Consider the following 18594-nt stretch of genomic DNA (forward strand, 5'->3'; position numbering starts at 1 on the left):
AACCAAGGATTATGATTTTCCTAGCTGGTAGTTCAGTGCTAATATGTAGACGAAATGCCCGGTGAACTGTAAATGTCGACTCAAAAGACACTGAACGGTGTCTACGCTTTCGGATCCTGTAACCGTTTTCCGGAAGAGGTGGAAGGTCTGTACAGCCTTCACTACACTGTCGCTGCACGCTTGTTGCATTTATGGACGAGAACTCCAGCTAACGAAAAGTAGAGCTACTCAGCTTCTGCGTCCGGAAGTTATCAAGTGAATTAAAATACATTCACGTAATCACGGAAGACTAAAGTATGTTATTAGTTTCAGTTTTCGGACCTTACTTTATTTCCACGTAAATAGCAATTAAGCATTAATCGCCCTGCAGAGCAATGAACTTATTTTGATCGGTTTGCTGAAGAAATTTGGCTTATATTAACCTTTTTCAATTTACTTCAATCGAAGTGTTGCATTCTACTCATCTGGCTTGTTTCAACTGTTCTCTCAATTTGAAGTCTACATTTGCATTTTCTGGCACTATGGCATTATGCCATGATAAAGAAACAGCCATAATACAGTAGTAACATTCCAAGGAAATTGATATCCTGAAAACGACACTGAAAAGCTTAGTACCATAAACTTCATTGTGAATCTAGACATATGAATGTACACTTTAAGCCGAGTTATGAATTTGGTTTACGAAATTCCAGTGCTCTTGGAACAATCTCTTACGTCTGTGACGACGTAATGTAAGATCTCTAAACACTATAGACGTATAAACATACCGCTACGTAGCTGTTCACTTAAAGATGACTAAGTAGGCAAATTTGATCAGTAGTAATGAATAAAATATTTTGTTTCAAATATACAGACAGCTTTACAGAATTGTACAAATTTGCCTTCCTTGAAATACAATGTTTCTCGACCACAAGACATGTTTCAACACTTGTCTGGTAGCTGCTCTAAGCTTGACATTATTTCTTAATTTGTGTTGTTTATGTCTCAAATTGACTGAATGAATAGTAGACTGGCAGTACACCATGTTTCATCATTGTGGCATTCCACCTGGCTTTATATTTATTCGTAGAGTAGAAAATAAACTACCAGTTGTCCAGTTTCATGGCTTCACAGAAAACCTTGTTAATTTTTTTCATACCGTTTGAAATAGTCATGAAATAATTTATTGTCCTCGATTCTGACGTATAGAAGCAACTGTGTTTTTTTATTTTTTCAAGAAATTTGTATTCTTCTTACTAGCTTTTTGCAGTGCTGTGTAACTGTAAACCTGATTGTAAATGCTACACAAGAGTATTCCAGAGGACGAATTAAAAAAATATATATACCTTAAAGTCACAACACAGCAAAATATTAGGGTACTCTTAACCGTAGAATGTAGTTTTGAAACGCGTATTATGCCAAGAACTGCTTACTTGTTTTTCATTTGTTACCTGGACAGGATATGATAAAACAGTTGCGCTAAGTAGCCTATATCAGCTTCGAATATCCCCTCTGAACAACGTGCCACAGTGCTGCACATGGTCACAAGATGCCGCAATATGCACGAAATTCCAAACAGAAATACGACGAAAAGCGTATGAGCAGAGCAAACATCGAGCACGGGCTTCTTACGTCATCGTAGCTCTGCATGCGCAGTAACGCTTGTTTTCTGACGCTCTCTGGCAACCGCTCAAACGAATCGGCTGAGGAGTGGGGTTCTGTAAGAAGTGATAACAACTTTCAAAAGATTCTTGGGGAACGCAGCCCGAATTTTCCACCTGCTACTTGCTCACCTGTATTGGAGCGGTCGGGGCAGTCTGTGAGAACAGCCTTTTAGGGCCCTTTCCGCTCTTTCTAGCCTGTGGATTTTGCAGACTTTTTGAGAGAGAAAGTTGCTATTATAATTCTGTTATTGAAAGTGTGTTGGCACCATGCCTTACGATCGGTCGCAGCAGCAGAGAGAGAGAGCGCCTCAGCAATGTTTAGGAGATTCGAAAGAGCACTCTTGGTTCAGACCGTGTTCAGCTAACGTGCGGGATACGGTGCTAAACTTGGCTGGATACGGAGTTCTGAGACAGCCAGATTTCGATGGTGGGTTGCGGGGGCATGGTGCAACTCAGAGTTTCTGCTACGAACATTGCGCGACTGTCCGGTAAAGTTGCATTGCGATGGTAAGAATAGAGGGGAACACTGTAATGGCTTGATTATGTCAAGCAGGCAAATTGACGTGGATCATGCGGGACGTATGTGAGGCAGGGACACAACCTTCCACGTTCTTCTTTTACTGCGTAATTAGTCAGGTGGTCATTCACCCTGTCCCGTAATATAAATGAAACTCGCAGTCTTATAATTGTTTTCCGTAACAATATTTCAGTTTGTCGATTCTGTCTCTGATTTTCCCCATGTTTTCATTTTGTTTTTTTACTCTATTTTTCATTTTATTTTTATACAATTTTCATCGTTTATTTTTTGTAAATTCATAATTTTTTTAATGTAATGTCAGTCACCTTAAGTGAACTGACGGAATTTTCCACCAATATTACACAGTGGGTGGTGACCCAAGTGTTAACCTTTCTAGTTTAAAATCAATTACGTATCGACTGCTGACTTCTTCTTTTGCTTTAACGTGAATAAATTAAAATTTTACCAGATCACCCTCTATTATTTAGCAATTAGAAATTTCATCTTCGCAAAAAATTGTTATCCCAACCACAAGCCGATGTGTTACGACCTTAGTAAGTGTAGTAGAGGTGTTACCCAATGCGCGAATATGTGCAGTTGCACAGTAATCGTCAGGCTCTTGGGGGCGCCCTGCTTCACTAGGTCTGGTGTGACAGGCTTTGGTACAAGTTACCTTGTCCGTCCACGAGTTACCTCCTAGGCAGGCTAACGTGTGTTAAGCCTCAGCCTGCATTTCTGCATTTGAAACGATTCACATCATTCATTTACACACACACACACACACACACACACACACACACACACACAAACACACACACACACACACACACACACACACACACACACGCGCGCGCGCGCGAGCCAGCTTCTCGCAATGTATATGTAGAAGACCTCTTTCTCGAGTATTCACGTACTGTACTTATTAATAGTGGTTGTACATCGGGACCATGTAAGTCTGTAGGAAGCATCTGACGGCAAAAAATGAAATGTCCACGATCAAAGAGCTAGGCACAAATCACTATGTTTGCACAACAGAAACCATGCTTTTATAAAAATGGTCCTTTTCGTCAAGGAGTTCAAACATAGAACTTTACAGCACAGAATACTGGTAGTACTGTGCTAGAAAACTGAGTTTTTGTTTTCAGTGCTTTCTGGAGCTATTTTATGAGCACATATAAGTGCAAACATGGGATTCATGATGTACCAGATTAAAAAGGTCACTTGATTGGGAACTGTAAACAGATCTAGACGTTCATACACTAATGACGAAATTGAATATTTTAATTACGTCAGGTTACACAAAATCTTTGAAATAGCAGTGAATCTTAGTACGTAAGCTGTAATACGAAAACTGCCGAACAGGGCGTTTTCGTTTCGGAACGATGGAATCCAGAAAGTCTTCAACATAAACAGGTAGATGGCAAATAGTGGCACAGGTGATCGAGTTAATAAACCACGTAGAAGTGGGAAAGGAGCGTTTGAGCAAGTCGGACATCGAGCACCGCAGGTTCAAACGTCACTTAACTGCGCATGCGCGTTAACGTTTGTTTTCTGGAGCTTGGAAGTGGCGCTCTGCCAGCTGCTATTCATTACCTCTACATGCGACACATCTCCCGAAAGACGAAAACCAAATTTCGGAAACGGCTTTTCTGTGTCGTGTTTGGGTATTAAGATATGAAGCGGAATTGCTAAGCCTGTTAAATGTGGCCTGGAAAATAGCTGATGCACTTTGTGATTTAGTCAGCACAATCGCTATTTCCCTTCAGTTAGACCGGATGTAGACAGGCTTGAGTCTAATATTTCTACTTATCCTTCACTGTACAAAGAGCTATTCCGCCCTTAGTAGTCAAAAACTTTTAAAAACAAGACGAAACCTAATAGCACAAGCACGTTTCAAAATCGGTTGCTTTTACGTGGGATCGAAATTCGATCGCGGCATTGGAAAACCGGCAACCAGAAGCGGATTTCCAGAATCATTTGCATGACCACCCAGAAGCGGCATTAGAAAATCGTTTACGATATTCGGTTTTCGGAGCCACAGGTAAATGGGATGGGTAAGTCGTGTGGCCCACAGACTGAAACTCATGTAAGGATTTCCGGTAACACGACCTTTGTTCGCTTCCATGCCACTTGGAGCGCTGCAAGTTTCACCTCCGCATCTCGCTTTATTACTGGCTGATTTTTAGTCTTCCATGTTCGTTCTCGTTTCGCAGTTAACAGAAGATGGGTTCACCACATTATATGGCAGTGTTGCCAGTTTGGGGGGCAAATCGCTAAATATGCGATAATTAACAAGCTCAACAACTACTAAAATTAATTTTTGGGATTGTCGACTAATTTGGGGTCTGTTGGAAAGGCTGAAGATTTTTCACTACCATAACTCCCAAATTATAATCCATATTCGGGACTTCTATTATACTTTTGAACTAACGTAGGCAGACGCATAGAGAAAATAAGTACACCAAATACCTCTCTTGCGATTGTGGGTTCTTTAGTACGTTTACAATTGTAAGAAGTGAGTGATCATTATTTCAGCGTATTCCTGATGCTAGCACCACTCATCTTATATACCAACAATAACCAGTAAGAGCTTTGCTGAGTAAAATGAGTAAAAAAATTGATTCCTTCCTGTATTGCACTACTTATGAAGTAAGAGCAACATGCACTGTGAACTCCCTCGTTCTGAGCTAAAGAATAAAATAAGTTAGAGCAATGAGTCTCGCATAATGCAGTGCATTGTTATACAGTTTGCTTGCAGTGTTGAGTTACGTTCACTTCAGTGTCTGATTCGAAGTGTGTCCGTACGCAAAATTGTGCATTTCGCTGGTATTTCGCGATGGTACCTAATCCTAAATACGAACAGCATTACTGGCAATTTTTGGAGTGCTATCCTCAGTTTGAAGGATGGTTACGTTCCGTTGAAAATGACGCTACAACAGCCTACTATAGTTACAGAATGTGCAAAATTTTAAGAAATTAACAGACATTAAAAAAAATAATTCTAAAACACAAAAACACGGCAAATTTTCGGATACTTTCAAAAGTTCTCGACAACGTTAGCTTCCGTTTAAAAGCGAGGCTAAAACAAATGCCAATAAATTATCGGAAGCAGGAATCCGCATGTTCATTTCTGAACAGTTTCTTTCTTTCTTGTGATCACTTGTCAGAATTGTGTAAAAAGCAAATGTGCGAGAGAACTCCAGTTACACAGAACTAAGTATAGGAAAATGGTCGTAAACGTGTTAGCCCCACATTTTTTCGGAAATGTCGCGTCGAGGTGTTGGTGAAAATAGTTTCAGCTTAATTTTAGATGAATCAACAGATATATTAATTACAAAAGTACTCGGGTTTTGTATACACTATTTCAGAGTCTTAATGCAAAAAAAAGTGTGCACGATCTTGGGCTTGGTGGTATTAGAATCTGGCACAGCTGAAGCCATTGTTAATTCGATAAAAACTTTGTTGGAGTGTCATAAACTTAATTCAGAAAATATGATTGGGGTCGTAGCTGGCAATGCTTCCGTAAACACAGGAGAGACTTCCACTTTGCACCGGAGTGTGCGCTGATATGAAACTTCGTGACAGACGATGGAGCACTTGCCCGCGAAAGGCAAAGGTCCGGATTTCGAGTGTCGGTCCGGCACACAGTTTTAATCTGGCAGGAAGTTTCATATCAGCGCGCACTCCACTGCAGAGTGAAAATCTCATTCTGGAAGTTATATTTGTGTTATTTAAAACCAATAGTACAGGAAGTGAAAAAGACAACCAAGGCTTTTGAATGCAAGAACGTTGACCCTACAAAATTACTTCAGGAACTGACAAATCTCATCCAGTCAATGAGTAAGACAATTATAATACCTACAGGGAAAGCAGATATCTTGATAAATTCGTATGTAGGTCCTAAACCATAATTGGGGTATGAATTTGATAAAATGATTTTACAAATCTCCGTCTTGAACAGTGCATAGATTTCACACTAAGATTCACTAAGCAACTTAGAGATAGTCTTTCTAATGACATTCACATCTTGAAAAAAATTAACGTATTCTCTGTAAACGAGATTCTCAAGTCTCATAAAGAACCGATTAGTGGATTAACTGAGATATATGGTTATTCTAAGCTGGAAATAATTGAATTCATCATCAGTTAGTGGAGGAATATCAGTTTCATAAAATGGTGCAACGCTAGTAATGCAGTGAGTTTTTGGGCTGAAGTAGGTGCTTATAAAGATTCCATAGGGATGAATTCCTTTCAAGAGCTGTGGTGCCTCGCAATTAAAGTGTTAAGGAAACTCCGTTCAAATGTGGAAGTTGAGTGGGTTTTCAGTCAAATAGCATTGTGAAATCAAAATTGCGTAACAGGATGAATATGGATACTCTGAACTCGTTTCTTACATTAAGAAGTGATCTAAAGCGAATAGGAAAGTGTTGTCATTCATATGAGCCACCTGACTCCGGGATGAAGTTGATAGGTACAGTGTCAAGTTAAGCCAGACAGTCTGCTTCTGGTACATTTTTAAAATTTAAGATATTTTGATTAAAAACGGTGACTTTTCAAATGGCTTTTGCGAATTTTCAGTATCACCGAATTGGCATCACTGGTCTGTGGTTTCACTAAGTTGTGCTCCTGATTACGTCTCGTGCATATTGGACTCTCTGAATTGCATTTTAAATATGTTGCTCGTATTCTGATCCATTTCTGCTGGCACCGGTTATGTTGGATAAGGCAAATGATGCCACACTTTGTTTTGTTTCATACAAAACAGAAATTGATTTCGTCACATGGTGTTCTATGGACTTTTGTGTATTTGTTACTGTTTACAAATGTGTGTGCGAACTGGGCGATTTAACTGCATGTTAAGTACGTTGCTTTTATTCTACTTTATTTCTGTTTGCATCTATTTTCCCTACACTTTCTCCCATTGAGTGGAGAACTCCATATTAGCTGGTTTTGATACCACTAGTATTCATCTTTATCGCATCTTTTCACGGAATGAGTACACAGTTGTGCTTTGAATGGTGTTGTTTTTTGTGCTATGCATTTTACGCATTTTACAGTTGCTTGCAGAGTACAGATGTAGATGTAGACGCAGTATTGGTTTCAAGTGGTTCTGAGCACTATGGGACTTAACATCTGTGGTCATCAGTCCCCTAGAACTTAGAACTACTTAAACCTAACTAACCTAAGGACATTACACACATCCATGCCCGAGGCAGGATTCGAACCTGCGACCGTAGGAGTCGCGCGGTTCCGGACTGCGTGCCTAGAACCGCTAGACCACCGCGGCCGGCAGACGCAGTATTATTGATTAGAGCGTTCTTCCTCGCAAACGTTAAAAATACGACAGTAGTTGCACAAATGATTTCACGCATATTAACAGCTATCACAGTTTAGCAAAAGTCAGTGAAAATATCGGTGGCCTCTAGTGAAAGCGAGAGTATGAGAAATCGATGGGAACAATAATGACGTAGAATACGAGCAACCTAGTTATAATGCATTTAAATCAAGCAGTATCAAATAGATACGAGCCCACAGAATAACATGTAACAGAACCAGGCTCTGTGTTACATAAAACAAAAATAAATATGGAATCAGTTACCCCCACCCAGTATTACTAACGAGAGCAAAAATTAACGAGCAATATATTTATAAAATTCAGATGGAAATACATGTCCAAATAAGGTCGTAATGAGGAACATAATTTTCACTTGATAATAACACGTGGCCGAAATTGGAATATTGGATCATACAAATAAAAATATTATGATCTAGTACTCGTATTTCGTAAAGCAAGAATAAAAGATTTTGGCGCCAGATTTTCCTGAATTTGTTCACTGCCAGTCTACTCGGAGCGTTACTGTCGTTCTCTCTTTCTGTATCGTAAAGATCCCTGTAAACGAACAACTTACTTGTCAAAGAAGCCAGCACACGTCCAAACAAAGTTTGTGAGTTTATCCTAACTTTTCAGCAGACAATTTTCGTGTTCGTGAGTATTTTGACAGTAAGGAGATCGGGAACAAATGCAGACAAAGCAGTCCTGTCTTTGAGTTTGGCAATGTGCGTAAGAAGAAGAAGAAGAAGAAGAAGAAGAAAACAAGATGCTGGTCCAGGGAACAGGTTAAAATAGCAGAGAGATTTACCTATAAATATCTGCTAAAGGAGACGTTACTTTTAGAACCCGATGACTACATCATCTTTCTTCGAATGGATAATAAAGCTTTTAAAAAATTGTTAAGGCCCTCCTAAAAGAGAAAACTTTTCTGTCAAATTCGCTACGGATGGCTCAAACAAGCTGTATAAGTACCAAGAAAGACTGAAAATTTAACCTTACTTTTGAAGCAGAGGTTTTTCGTGTGTGATGTGTTTTTGGAATGGCTACAAATGCAGATAAAGCATTATTTCTAACATTGACTCTGGCACTGTGTTTAAAGAAGAACAGTTAGAAGGAAACAAGACACTTGACGAGGGCCGGCCGCGGTGGCCGAGCGGTTCTAGGCGCGCAGTCCGGAACCGCGGGACTGCTATGGTCGCAGGTTCGAATCCTGCCACGGGCACGGATGTGTGTGGCGTCCTTAGGTTAGTTAGGTATAAGTAGTTGTAAGTTCTAGGGGACTGATGACCTCAGATGTTAAGTCCCATAGTGCTCAGAGTCATTTTGAACTTGGCGACGGAATTGTTTAAAATAAAAGAGAAATATTGACGTATAAACCTGTTAATGGAGACGTTACACTCAGAACCTGATGATTACATCAGTTTTCTGCGGATATACAGTGTAACGTTTAATATCAGTAATATGTTTAAGAGTTACTTCGCCCTCACGTTGAAAAAGAAGACATAAGGCAATGATAGTTCATTCGAATACCACAGAGTGGGATCATATAGCCCACATCGTCCATAGAAGAACCGGAGAATTTCGATTTGTTTTGTTTCATTGCACACCCGCTTGAACAACATGCGTAAAGTGTCGGTTTTTCTTCATAATCTCTTTCTGCGTAATGTATGGCTGAGAAGGATGTTATACCTCTTCCAGTTTGGTATCTGTCAGCGCTGTTTTGTTTTGATTCTTGTTCAAATGGCCCTGAGCACTATGGGACTTAACTTCTGAGGTCATCAGTGCCCTAGAACGTAGAACTACTTAAACCTAACTAACGTAAGGACAATACACACATCTATGCCCGAGGCAGGATCGAACCTGCGACCGTAGCAGTAGCGCGGTTCCGGACTGAAGCGCCTAGAACTGCTAGCCACCCCGGCCGGCCCATATAGTGAGATAAATTGTAGTGAAACAATTTTTCACGATGCATATGCAGCAAAACATCGACACAAACAATATCTTTCATCTTGTGAAACTTCCCGTCGAAAAGTTTCTCGTCATCGTGTTCAAACACAATCCGTGTTTGACAAACAAGTCGAACAGCAGCGTACACGGTCAAATATTTGGCAAGCATAGTTATGTTTGGCTAAATGATCGTTAGGGGGACCTTTACTTCTCATGTTTTGGTGTTGCGTGACGTGCCGGAGCTCGGAGCGAACGGCGCATATTTGTGTTTGTTGGGCGAGAGGCGGCGGCAGCACAGCGGCGGTCGGCGGACCACGTGACGCAGCCAAGGTCGGTGCGCGGTGTGGTGGGGCGGGGCGCCGCTTTTAGCCGGGCGGTGGTGTGCCTGTGGCGGAGCCGGAGCTGGGGCACGCGGCCATTGATTCTCCCAGGACAGGAGGGGACGCGAGCAACAGCACGCCACAGCCGGGGTCAGTTCCGCGCGCCCAGGCAGCCGCTGGCCGCTTGGCACGCGCCGGGCCCCGGCCGTGGACGGGCGGCCGCGCCTCCAGATGCACGGGGCATCTGTCGCCCCGACCAGCCGCCATTCCGGTTACTCTCCTCACTACTTTTACCTCTCTACTTCTTTTAAGAGAATCAATAATGGTTTCTCGCAGTGACACTGAAACATACAAGGGGTTCTTTTTAAATCAGGTTCGCTTTTTAATAATAACAAGAATAAGAGTACTGTGAATTTCGTTAAAATATACTTTTACCCACATTCTACACTGTGGTTTGCGTACTGTAAGATCTTCAGTACACACACCATCAGATTATTTGACTTGTCGCTCTAACGAAGTAGGCGAGTGTCAGCAATATGTCTCGTGGTCTTATCGTGGCGTGATTATCTTCTGCCGTTAGGTCAGACGATAGAAATGCAACTTGCACGCTTAGAGTAGCAGATTGACAGTGACCATCTTTAAACAGAACTTGATTTATTTTCACACACATTTATTAAAATAATAACAAGCATAAAAATTACTTAACTTGGTTCTGGATGCTATTTACAATTGACAATTTGAAGTTCCTTTGGTATTGGTTAGTCAATCTTATTCTCACATATATCTCTGATACTTGACAAAAGTGTCTATACATTTATCTTCATGGCTATGTACAGGAATATGGTAATCTCATTAGGCGCAGACTGAAACTTGATTATAGACTGGTACAGACAAATGTAGAACTCATACAGACTGTTGCAGACAAATGCAGACTGACTAATTGGAGATTTGTACACTCGTTGTAATACCTCGTGCGCTCATGTATCACTGCGCAAGTGTGATCCGCGAGGAGAAAAGGTTCCACGTTAGCAGCAGTCTCATTGGCGGCGTTACATATTAATACTCGGATCGGCGGAAGCAGAATTTGCTCTATTTCTAAGGCAGCGCAATCTCGTAGTGAGAAGACGGACAAGGGCTCGCCTGCGCTGTTCTGCTTACCGGGGCGCGCTCTAGTGGGAAAGTTGTGTACGCGCTGACTATGCAGAACTATGTACACAACATACACAATTTTAACTACTTTTCTACATAATTTATACAGTAGTTGAAACTTTTTTTTGAGAGGCATCAATCTTCTGACTGGTTTAATGTATGTATACGTTTGTTCTGTAGTTCCTGCAGAAGGCCACTGTACCAGGGTGGCTTTGTGGTTAGCCCATCTGCCTCATGAGCAGGACACCTGGATTCGAACCCCAGTCTTGATATAAGGTTTCATTTGTCGTTTCAGTCTGCATATACGAGGTGCGACAGTAAAGTAATGAGACTTTTTCCTTGCAAGATGTGGCAACCCTGCAGGCTTGCGTAGGCACAATATCTATAAGCTGCTTATAGTCCAAGCAGCACATCGATGCAACTGCTCAGTCACGAGTTGTGCTGTAATACTGTAAGTTAACAAGTGTTTTTGTCTCTCGTCATGGCAATGCAACCGCTTAATATTGCGCAACAGTATGTCATTTCTTTTTGCGTTAAATTGGGTGAAAACACGACTACAACTGACAGTAAGCTTCAGAAGGCTTTTGGAGAGGAGGTTATGTAAAGAGCTCAAGTTTTTTGTTCGCATAAAATGTGTAATGAAGGCAGAACAAATATTGAAGATGAAGACTGCAATGGACGACCATCAACATCACGGACGGATGTCAACTTGGCCATGGTGTGTGAACTGGTTCGATCTGATGAAAGATTATCCTTGAAAATGATTGCAGAAGAACTGAACATCAATCGAGAAAAAGTTCGTTTAATAATAACTGAAGATCTTGGTTTGAGAAAGATTTGTGCAAAAATATCCTCCAAAAAATGTCACACCACAACAGCGAGAAACATGGAAAAATGTGGAAGCCGATCTGTTAGAGCAAACGGAAATCAATCCATAATGATTGAGACATGTTATCACTGTGATGAAAGTTGGTTTTTTCAGTACGGTCCAGAGACAAAACGCCAAAGTTCGCAATAGTGCTCAAAGGGATCACCCAGACCAAAAAAAGCTCGCCTGTCAAAGTCAAAAGAGAAATGCATGCTTTTGTGCTTCTCTGATTCCAAGGGAATTGTTCATAAAGAGGGGGTGCCTCCTGGACAAACAGTTAACCAATATTACTCCAAACAAATTTTAGAAAAACTTCGTAAAAGAATTCTTTGTGTCCGTGCCAACATTACTGATAATTGGATTCTGCATCACGTTAATGCGCCATTCCATACTGCTCGGTCAGTACAGCAATTTGTAACCTCAAAACAAATTTCAGTACTACACAGCCGCCTTATTCACCAGATATCGCCCTGTGTGACTTTTTTTCTATTTCCAAGAGTGAAAACGGCGGTCAACGGACACCATTTTCAAACAATACAAGATGTCCAAAAGGCTGTGACTAGGGTCTTGGAGGAAATTACAGAAGATGAGTTCCAGAAACGTTACCATCAATGGCAGAAGAACTGAAAAAAGTGTGTGCAATCAGAAGGGAACTACTTTGAAGGAGACAACAACAAATTTGACTAAAACGGTAAGCGACACTTTTTTTCACATCCGTCTCACTACTTTATTGTTGCACTTCGTATACATTATAGATGTTTGAGACTTAAAGAGATCTCTGTACCCGTGTAGTTTCAGTTGATTAACGCACCCATGTCTGGATTTCAGGTTGAATCCACTGTTACATTCGATACTGCGGTGCTAATCCAGTACAGTTGGAGAACCTCTGCAATGCCGTTCGAGTTTAGGACAGTACCGAGTGGACTGAAGCACGAATGGGAATTTGGATTGAGGAGGGAGGCGTGCTAGAATAGTCCGTTGCAGTTGTGCAAGGCCACTATGCGAGGGTAGCGTAGTGGTAGGCGCATCTGCCTGTTGTCCGCCCCCGGTAGCTGTGTGGTCGCCGGCGCGGTAGCTCAGCGTGTTCGGCCAGAGGGTTCGCAACCCTCTGTAATAAAAGAACTGAGTAGATAGATCAACAGCGAGCTTAAGCGAATGTCTTACGACGTCTTCCCCGAGCAGATGAAACGAACGAAAGCAAACAAAATGAGATAAAAAAAATTAAAAAAAATGTGGTCAGCGCGACAGAATGTCAATCCTAAGGGCCCGGGTTCGATTCCCGGCTGGGTCGCAGATTTTCTCCGCTCAGGGACTCGGTGTTGTGTTATCCTAATCATCATCATTTCATTTCCATCGATGCGCAAGTCGCCGAAGTGGCGTCAAATCGAAAGACTTGCACCCGGCGAACGGTCTCCCCGACGGGAGGCTCTAGTCACACAACTTTTTTTTATTTTTATTTTCTTAGCTGCTTGTTGAGCTGGACAACCAGGCTCGAATCCCGGTCTTGCTACATTCATTCATTGGTGCATATTAACATCGAATATGTATGATACGGCCGGCCGCTATGGCTGAGCGGTTCTAGGCGCTTCAGTCCGTAATCGTGCTGCTGCTACCGTCGCAGGTTCGAATCCTGCCCCGGGCATGGATGTGTGTGATGTCCTTAGGTTAGTTAGGTTTAAGTAGTTCTAAATCTAGGGGACTGATGACCTCAGATGTTAAGTCCTATAGTGCTTAGAGCCATTTTTCTCTGATACCTGAAAAGGTTTCTGGAACCATGTACAGCAGTTTCATTTGACGAAAGGGTTACGCTCTTTGATGAACCCACTTCCAAAATTATGGTCACGTCCATCGTCAATGTGTGGTTTGAAATGTTTGGAGATGAAATGATGGGTCCAAAATGCTTCGTAGGTGCTCTTACATGTGATATGTATCGACTTTTAACGTCGACAAACTAAGGGCTTTCCTAGAAAATACACTCCTGGAAATTGAAATAAGAACACCGTGAATTCTTTGTCCCAGGAAGGGGAAACTTTATTGACACATTCCTGGGGTCAGATACATCACATGATCACACTGACAGAACCACAGGCACATAGACACAGGCAACAGAGCATGCACAATGTCGGCACTAGTACAGTGTATATCCACCTTTCGCAGCAATGCAGGCTGCTATTCTCCCATGGAGACGATCGTACAGATGCTGGATGTAGTCCTGTGGAACGGCTTGCCATGCCATTTCCACCTGGCGCCTCAGTTGGACCAGTGTTCGTGCTGGACGTGCAGACCGCGTGAGACGACGCTTCATCCAGTCCCAAACATGCTCAATGGGGGACAGATCCGGAGATCTTGCTGGCCAGGGTAGTTGATCACACTGACAGAACCACAGGCACATAGACACAGGCAACAGAGCATGCACAATGTCGGCACTAGTACAGTGTATATCCACCTTTCGCAGCAATGCAGGCTGCTATTCTCCCACGGAGACGATCGTAGAGATGCTGGATGTAGTCCTGTGGAACGGCTTGCCATGCCATTTCCACCAGGCGCCTCAGTTGGACCAGTGTTCGTGCTGGACGTGCAGACCGCGTGAGACGACGCTTCATCCAGTCCCAAACATGCTCAATGGGGGACAGATCTGGAGATCTTGCTGGCCAGGGTAGTTGACTTACACCTTCTAGAGCACGTTGGGTGGCACGGGATACATACGGACGTGCATTGTCCTGTTGGAACAGCAAGTTCCCTTGCCGGTCTAGAAATGGTAGAACGGTGGGTTCGATGATGGTTTGGATGTACCGTGCACTATTCAGTGTCCCCTCGACGATCACCAGAGGTGTACGGCCAGTGTAGGAGATCGCTCCCCACACCATGATGCCGGGTGTTGGCCCTGTGTGCCTCAGTCGTATGCAGTCCTGATTGTGGCGCTCACCTGCACGGCGCCAAACACGCATACGACCATCATTGGCACCAAGGCAGAAGCGACTCTCATCGCTGAAGACGACACATCTCCATTCGTCCCTCCATTCACTCCTGTCGCGACACCACTGGAGGCGGGCTGCACGGTGTTGGGGCGTGAGCGGAAGACGGCCTAACGGTGTGCGGGACTGTAGCCCAGCTTCATGGAGACGGTTGCGAATGGTCCTCGCCGATACCCCAGGAGCAACAGTGTCCCTAATTTGCTGGGAAGTGGCGGTGCGGTCCCCTACGGCAATGCGTAGGATCCTACGGTCTTGGCGTGCATCCGTGCGTCGCTGCGGTCCGGTCCCAGGTCGACGGGCACGTGCACCTTTCGCCGACCACTGGCGACAACATCGATGTACTGTGGAGACCTCACGCCCCACGTGTTGAGCAATTCGGCGGTACGTCCACCCGGCCTCCCGCATGCCCACTATACGCCCTCGCTCAAAGTCCGTCAACTGCACATACGGTTCACGTCCACGCTGTCGCGGCATGCTACCAGTGTTAAAGACTGCGATGGAGCTCCGTATGCTACTGCAAACTGGCTGACACTGACGGCGGCGATGCACAAATGCTGCGCAGCTAGCGCCATTCGACGGCCAACACCGCGGTTCCTGGTGTGTCCGCTGTGCCGTGCGTGTGATCATTGCTTGTACAGCCCTCTCGCAGTGTCCGTAGCAAGTATGGTGGGTCTGACACACCGGTGTCAATGTGTTCTTTTTTCCATTTCCAGGAGTGTATAAGTCTAGACAAAGGGGCCCTATGTGGATTCAGGACAATGGTCACCCAGTGCATTCTGCGCCTAGTGTGGTGAAAGAACTAAACATCAAATACTCGGGACGATGTCTATGACTCCGTGGTCTTCATAGAAGTCCCACACGACCACTCGATTTAAGTTCATCTAACTACGCAAATATTCGTTTTACTTATTACTTTGCAAGTTTCAGAGAAAAATATCTTGTCTGGAACACCATGTATCGTGAGGCATATCTTTAAAACAAGGTTCGTTTGTGAATGCGAGTGAGAACTTTGCGCGATCGCCGCAGTACGCGTGCGCTTCTGGTCCCAGCACGATTTGCAGACGTGTAGACATGTCTGCCTGTGTGCTGAGCTGTGCAAGTTCATAATGTTTAAGAAAACTGATCGCTCGCCGGCTGTCCGGTACACCTCCGGGGTGCAATAAACTTGGCAGCAGCGAAGATTCATCGTCAGGTTTGTGAAGGACAGTGATAATGCCATGCGTGACATTTAAGTCCGGAAACGGGTAAAAATGTTCAAGGACGGAAGGGTTCTATGCATGATAAGCCACGCCCTAACACACCGTCTTGATTTCTGAAGGTTTGGTTCGCGATGTGAACATCACAAATGGAAAACTGTGTTTTAAGTGGATTCCAATACTCCCTGGCGACGATGACAATAGGATGAAATGATTTGGAACATTCGCCTTACTGTCAACAACTTGCACCCAGTATTTGCTCTTGTTTCGATATCTACAGTTCGTTGGTGGTCAGCAGTTGAACGACAGAGATATCAAAATTACTGTCGTGAATTCACATTCATTACAGATGGCAGATTTATTTGGCGTCGGAATTTAAAAACTTTTTGAGCGGTATGCAAACGAAAGAAGGGAGTACAGAAATGTTAAGGGAAAGGGAGGAACACTGCAATATAAACCACTTCGAAATGAAATAAATAGGAAATGCAGGGAAGCCAAGGCGAAATGCATGAAGGAATAATGTGAAGAAATAGAAAAAGAAATGATCGACGGCAGGACTGACTCAGCATAAAGAGAGGTCGAAACGACCAATTGAAAACAAGAGCTGCAGCATTAAGAGTGCAGTGGAAATTGCTCTGTTAAGCGCAGCGGGGAGAGTAACAGGCGGAGAAAATAATCGTTAGGGAACTGGCAACCAAATGACTATTCAACTTGGCGTGTAGTTTCTATGAGACTGGAAACATACCATCAGACTTTCTGAATATCACGCACACAATTCCAAAGATAGCAAGAGGAGGTAAGTGCGGTAAGTATCGCACAATCATCTCAACAGCTCATATTTGCAAGTTCCTGACAAGAATAATACACAGAAAAAGGGAAAAGAAAACTGAGTGTCTGTTCGATAATGATCAGTTTGTCCTTGGAAAGCTAAAGGCATCAGACAGGCAGCCAAGACACATTCATGGGATTTGTCGACCTGGTAAAAGCTTTCGATAATGTAAAACGTTCAAGATGTTCTAAATTCTGAGAAAAATCTGGAAAGACGGGAAACATACAATATGTACAAAAGCCAAGAGGGAAGAATAAGCTTGGAAGACCAAGAACAAAGTGTTCGCATTAAAAAGGATGTAAGGCGGTGCAGTATTTCGCTCCTACTGTTCAAACAAGAAGGAATGCCTGAAACCCAGACAAAGCTGGTTTACTCAAATCCTACTATATGGTTTCAGAGTTTTTCAAGCCCTAAGCATCTATGATGTATATATGCAAAGTGAAGGGAGGAATGGAAACCTGGACCAAGACCAGTATTCGAATCCGAGTCTCCTGCTTACTGAGCAGATGCGTTAACCACTGCGCCATCGTGGAACAGTGGTTGAACACGACTCCACAGAATACTCTACCGTAGCACCATCCTCAGTCCAAATTACCGTTCATCTATTAGTCCACTGGATATTTCCCCTAAACTCGAACAACACTCTAGAGGCTCTCCACTTGTGGTGGAATAGCATCTCAGCATTGAACGAAGTGGGGTATCCCAGGTATAGGTGCTTTAATCAAATGAAACTATATGGCTCCAGAGACCTTTTCATGTCTCAACTATCTATGATGCATATATGCAGACTGAGACGTAGTAAATTTGTACCAAGGTCGGATTTGAACCCAGGTCTCCTGCTCATTAGTCAAATATGCTGGCCACTACGTCACCCTGGCACAGCGCCTTTGCAGAAATGCGCGGACTACCTTACCATGCCTCCCTCCTCAATCCAAATATCTATTCAGATATCAGTTTTCATTCGTCGCTTCAGTCTGCACATATACACCATTAACACTTTGCGAAGCGCCAAAGTGAAATTATTCTCTGCCGATTCGCAGAAAATAGCTCTCCAAATGAAATCATTCCAATGCAGCTCCTGTGTCAGTGACAGGGATTAAATGTGTAAATTGTAACCGTGTGCTATTCGCCACAAGACGTAGGGCTAATACCAGTTAGTGCAGCAACTTCTCGTAGGCAGACTTGACCATCTTGGTGTACTGTCGGTAAAATAAACACTTCCACATGCTCATTTCTTACTGGTTTTTGCCTGTTATCACAGCGCCTTCTCAAACTATTTGGTTCTCGAACTCCTTGTGCAGCACGTAGGAATGTAACGACTGATGGAGCTCTTCGACCAGGATACATATAAGTTATCATACAGAAGTATTTAAACATTGAGAACAAACATTCCGTGTGACCAAAGTTATTCGCTTAAAATAGATTTACTATAAGAAAATGAAACGCTTACAGCCGTTTTTATTATGTCATTTATTGTGTAGCTATCAGGTTCGGCGTTTCACTGCACCATCAAATGGTTCAAATGGCTCTGAGCGCTATGGGTCTTAACATCTGTGGTCATCAGTCCCCTAAAACTTAGAACTACTTAAACCTAACTAATCTAAGGACATCACACACATCCATGCCCGAGGCAGGATTCGAACCTGCGACCGTAGCGGTCACGCGGTTCCAGACTGAAACGCCTAGAACCGCACGGCCACACCGGCCGGCTCACTGCACCATCTTCAGACCTGAGTTGATGCTGAAGGGATTATCACGATCCATATTTACAATGTATCAGTGGGAAACGACTGGTTTACACAGACTCATCTCCAATTG

The sequence above is a fragment of the Schistocerca gregaria genome, chromosome 5 (assembly GCF_023897955.1).
Source record: "Schistocerca gregaria isolate iqSchGreg1 chromosome 5, iqSchGreg1.2, whole genome shotgun sequence".
NCBI classification, from domain to species: domain Eukaryota; kingdom Metazoa; phylum Arthropoda; class Insecta; order Orthoptera; family Acrididae; genus Schistocerca; species Schistocerca gregaria.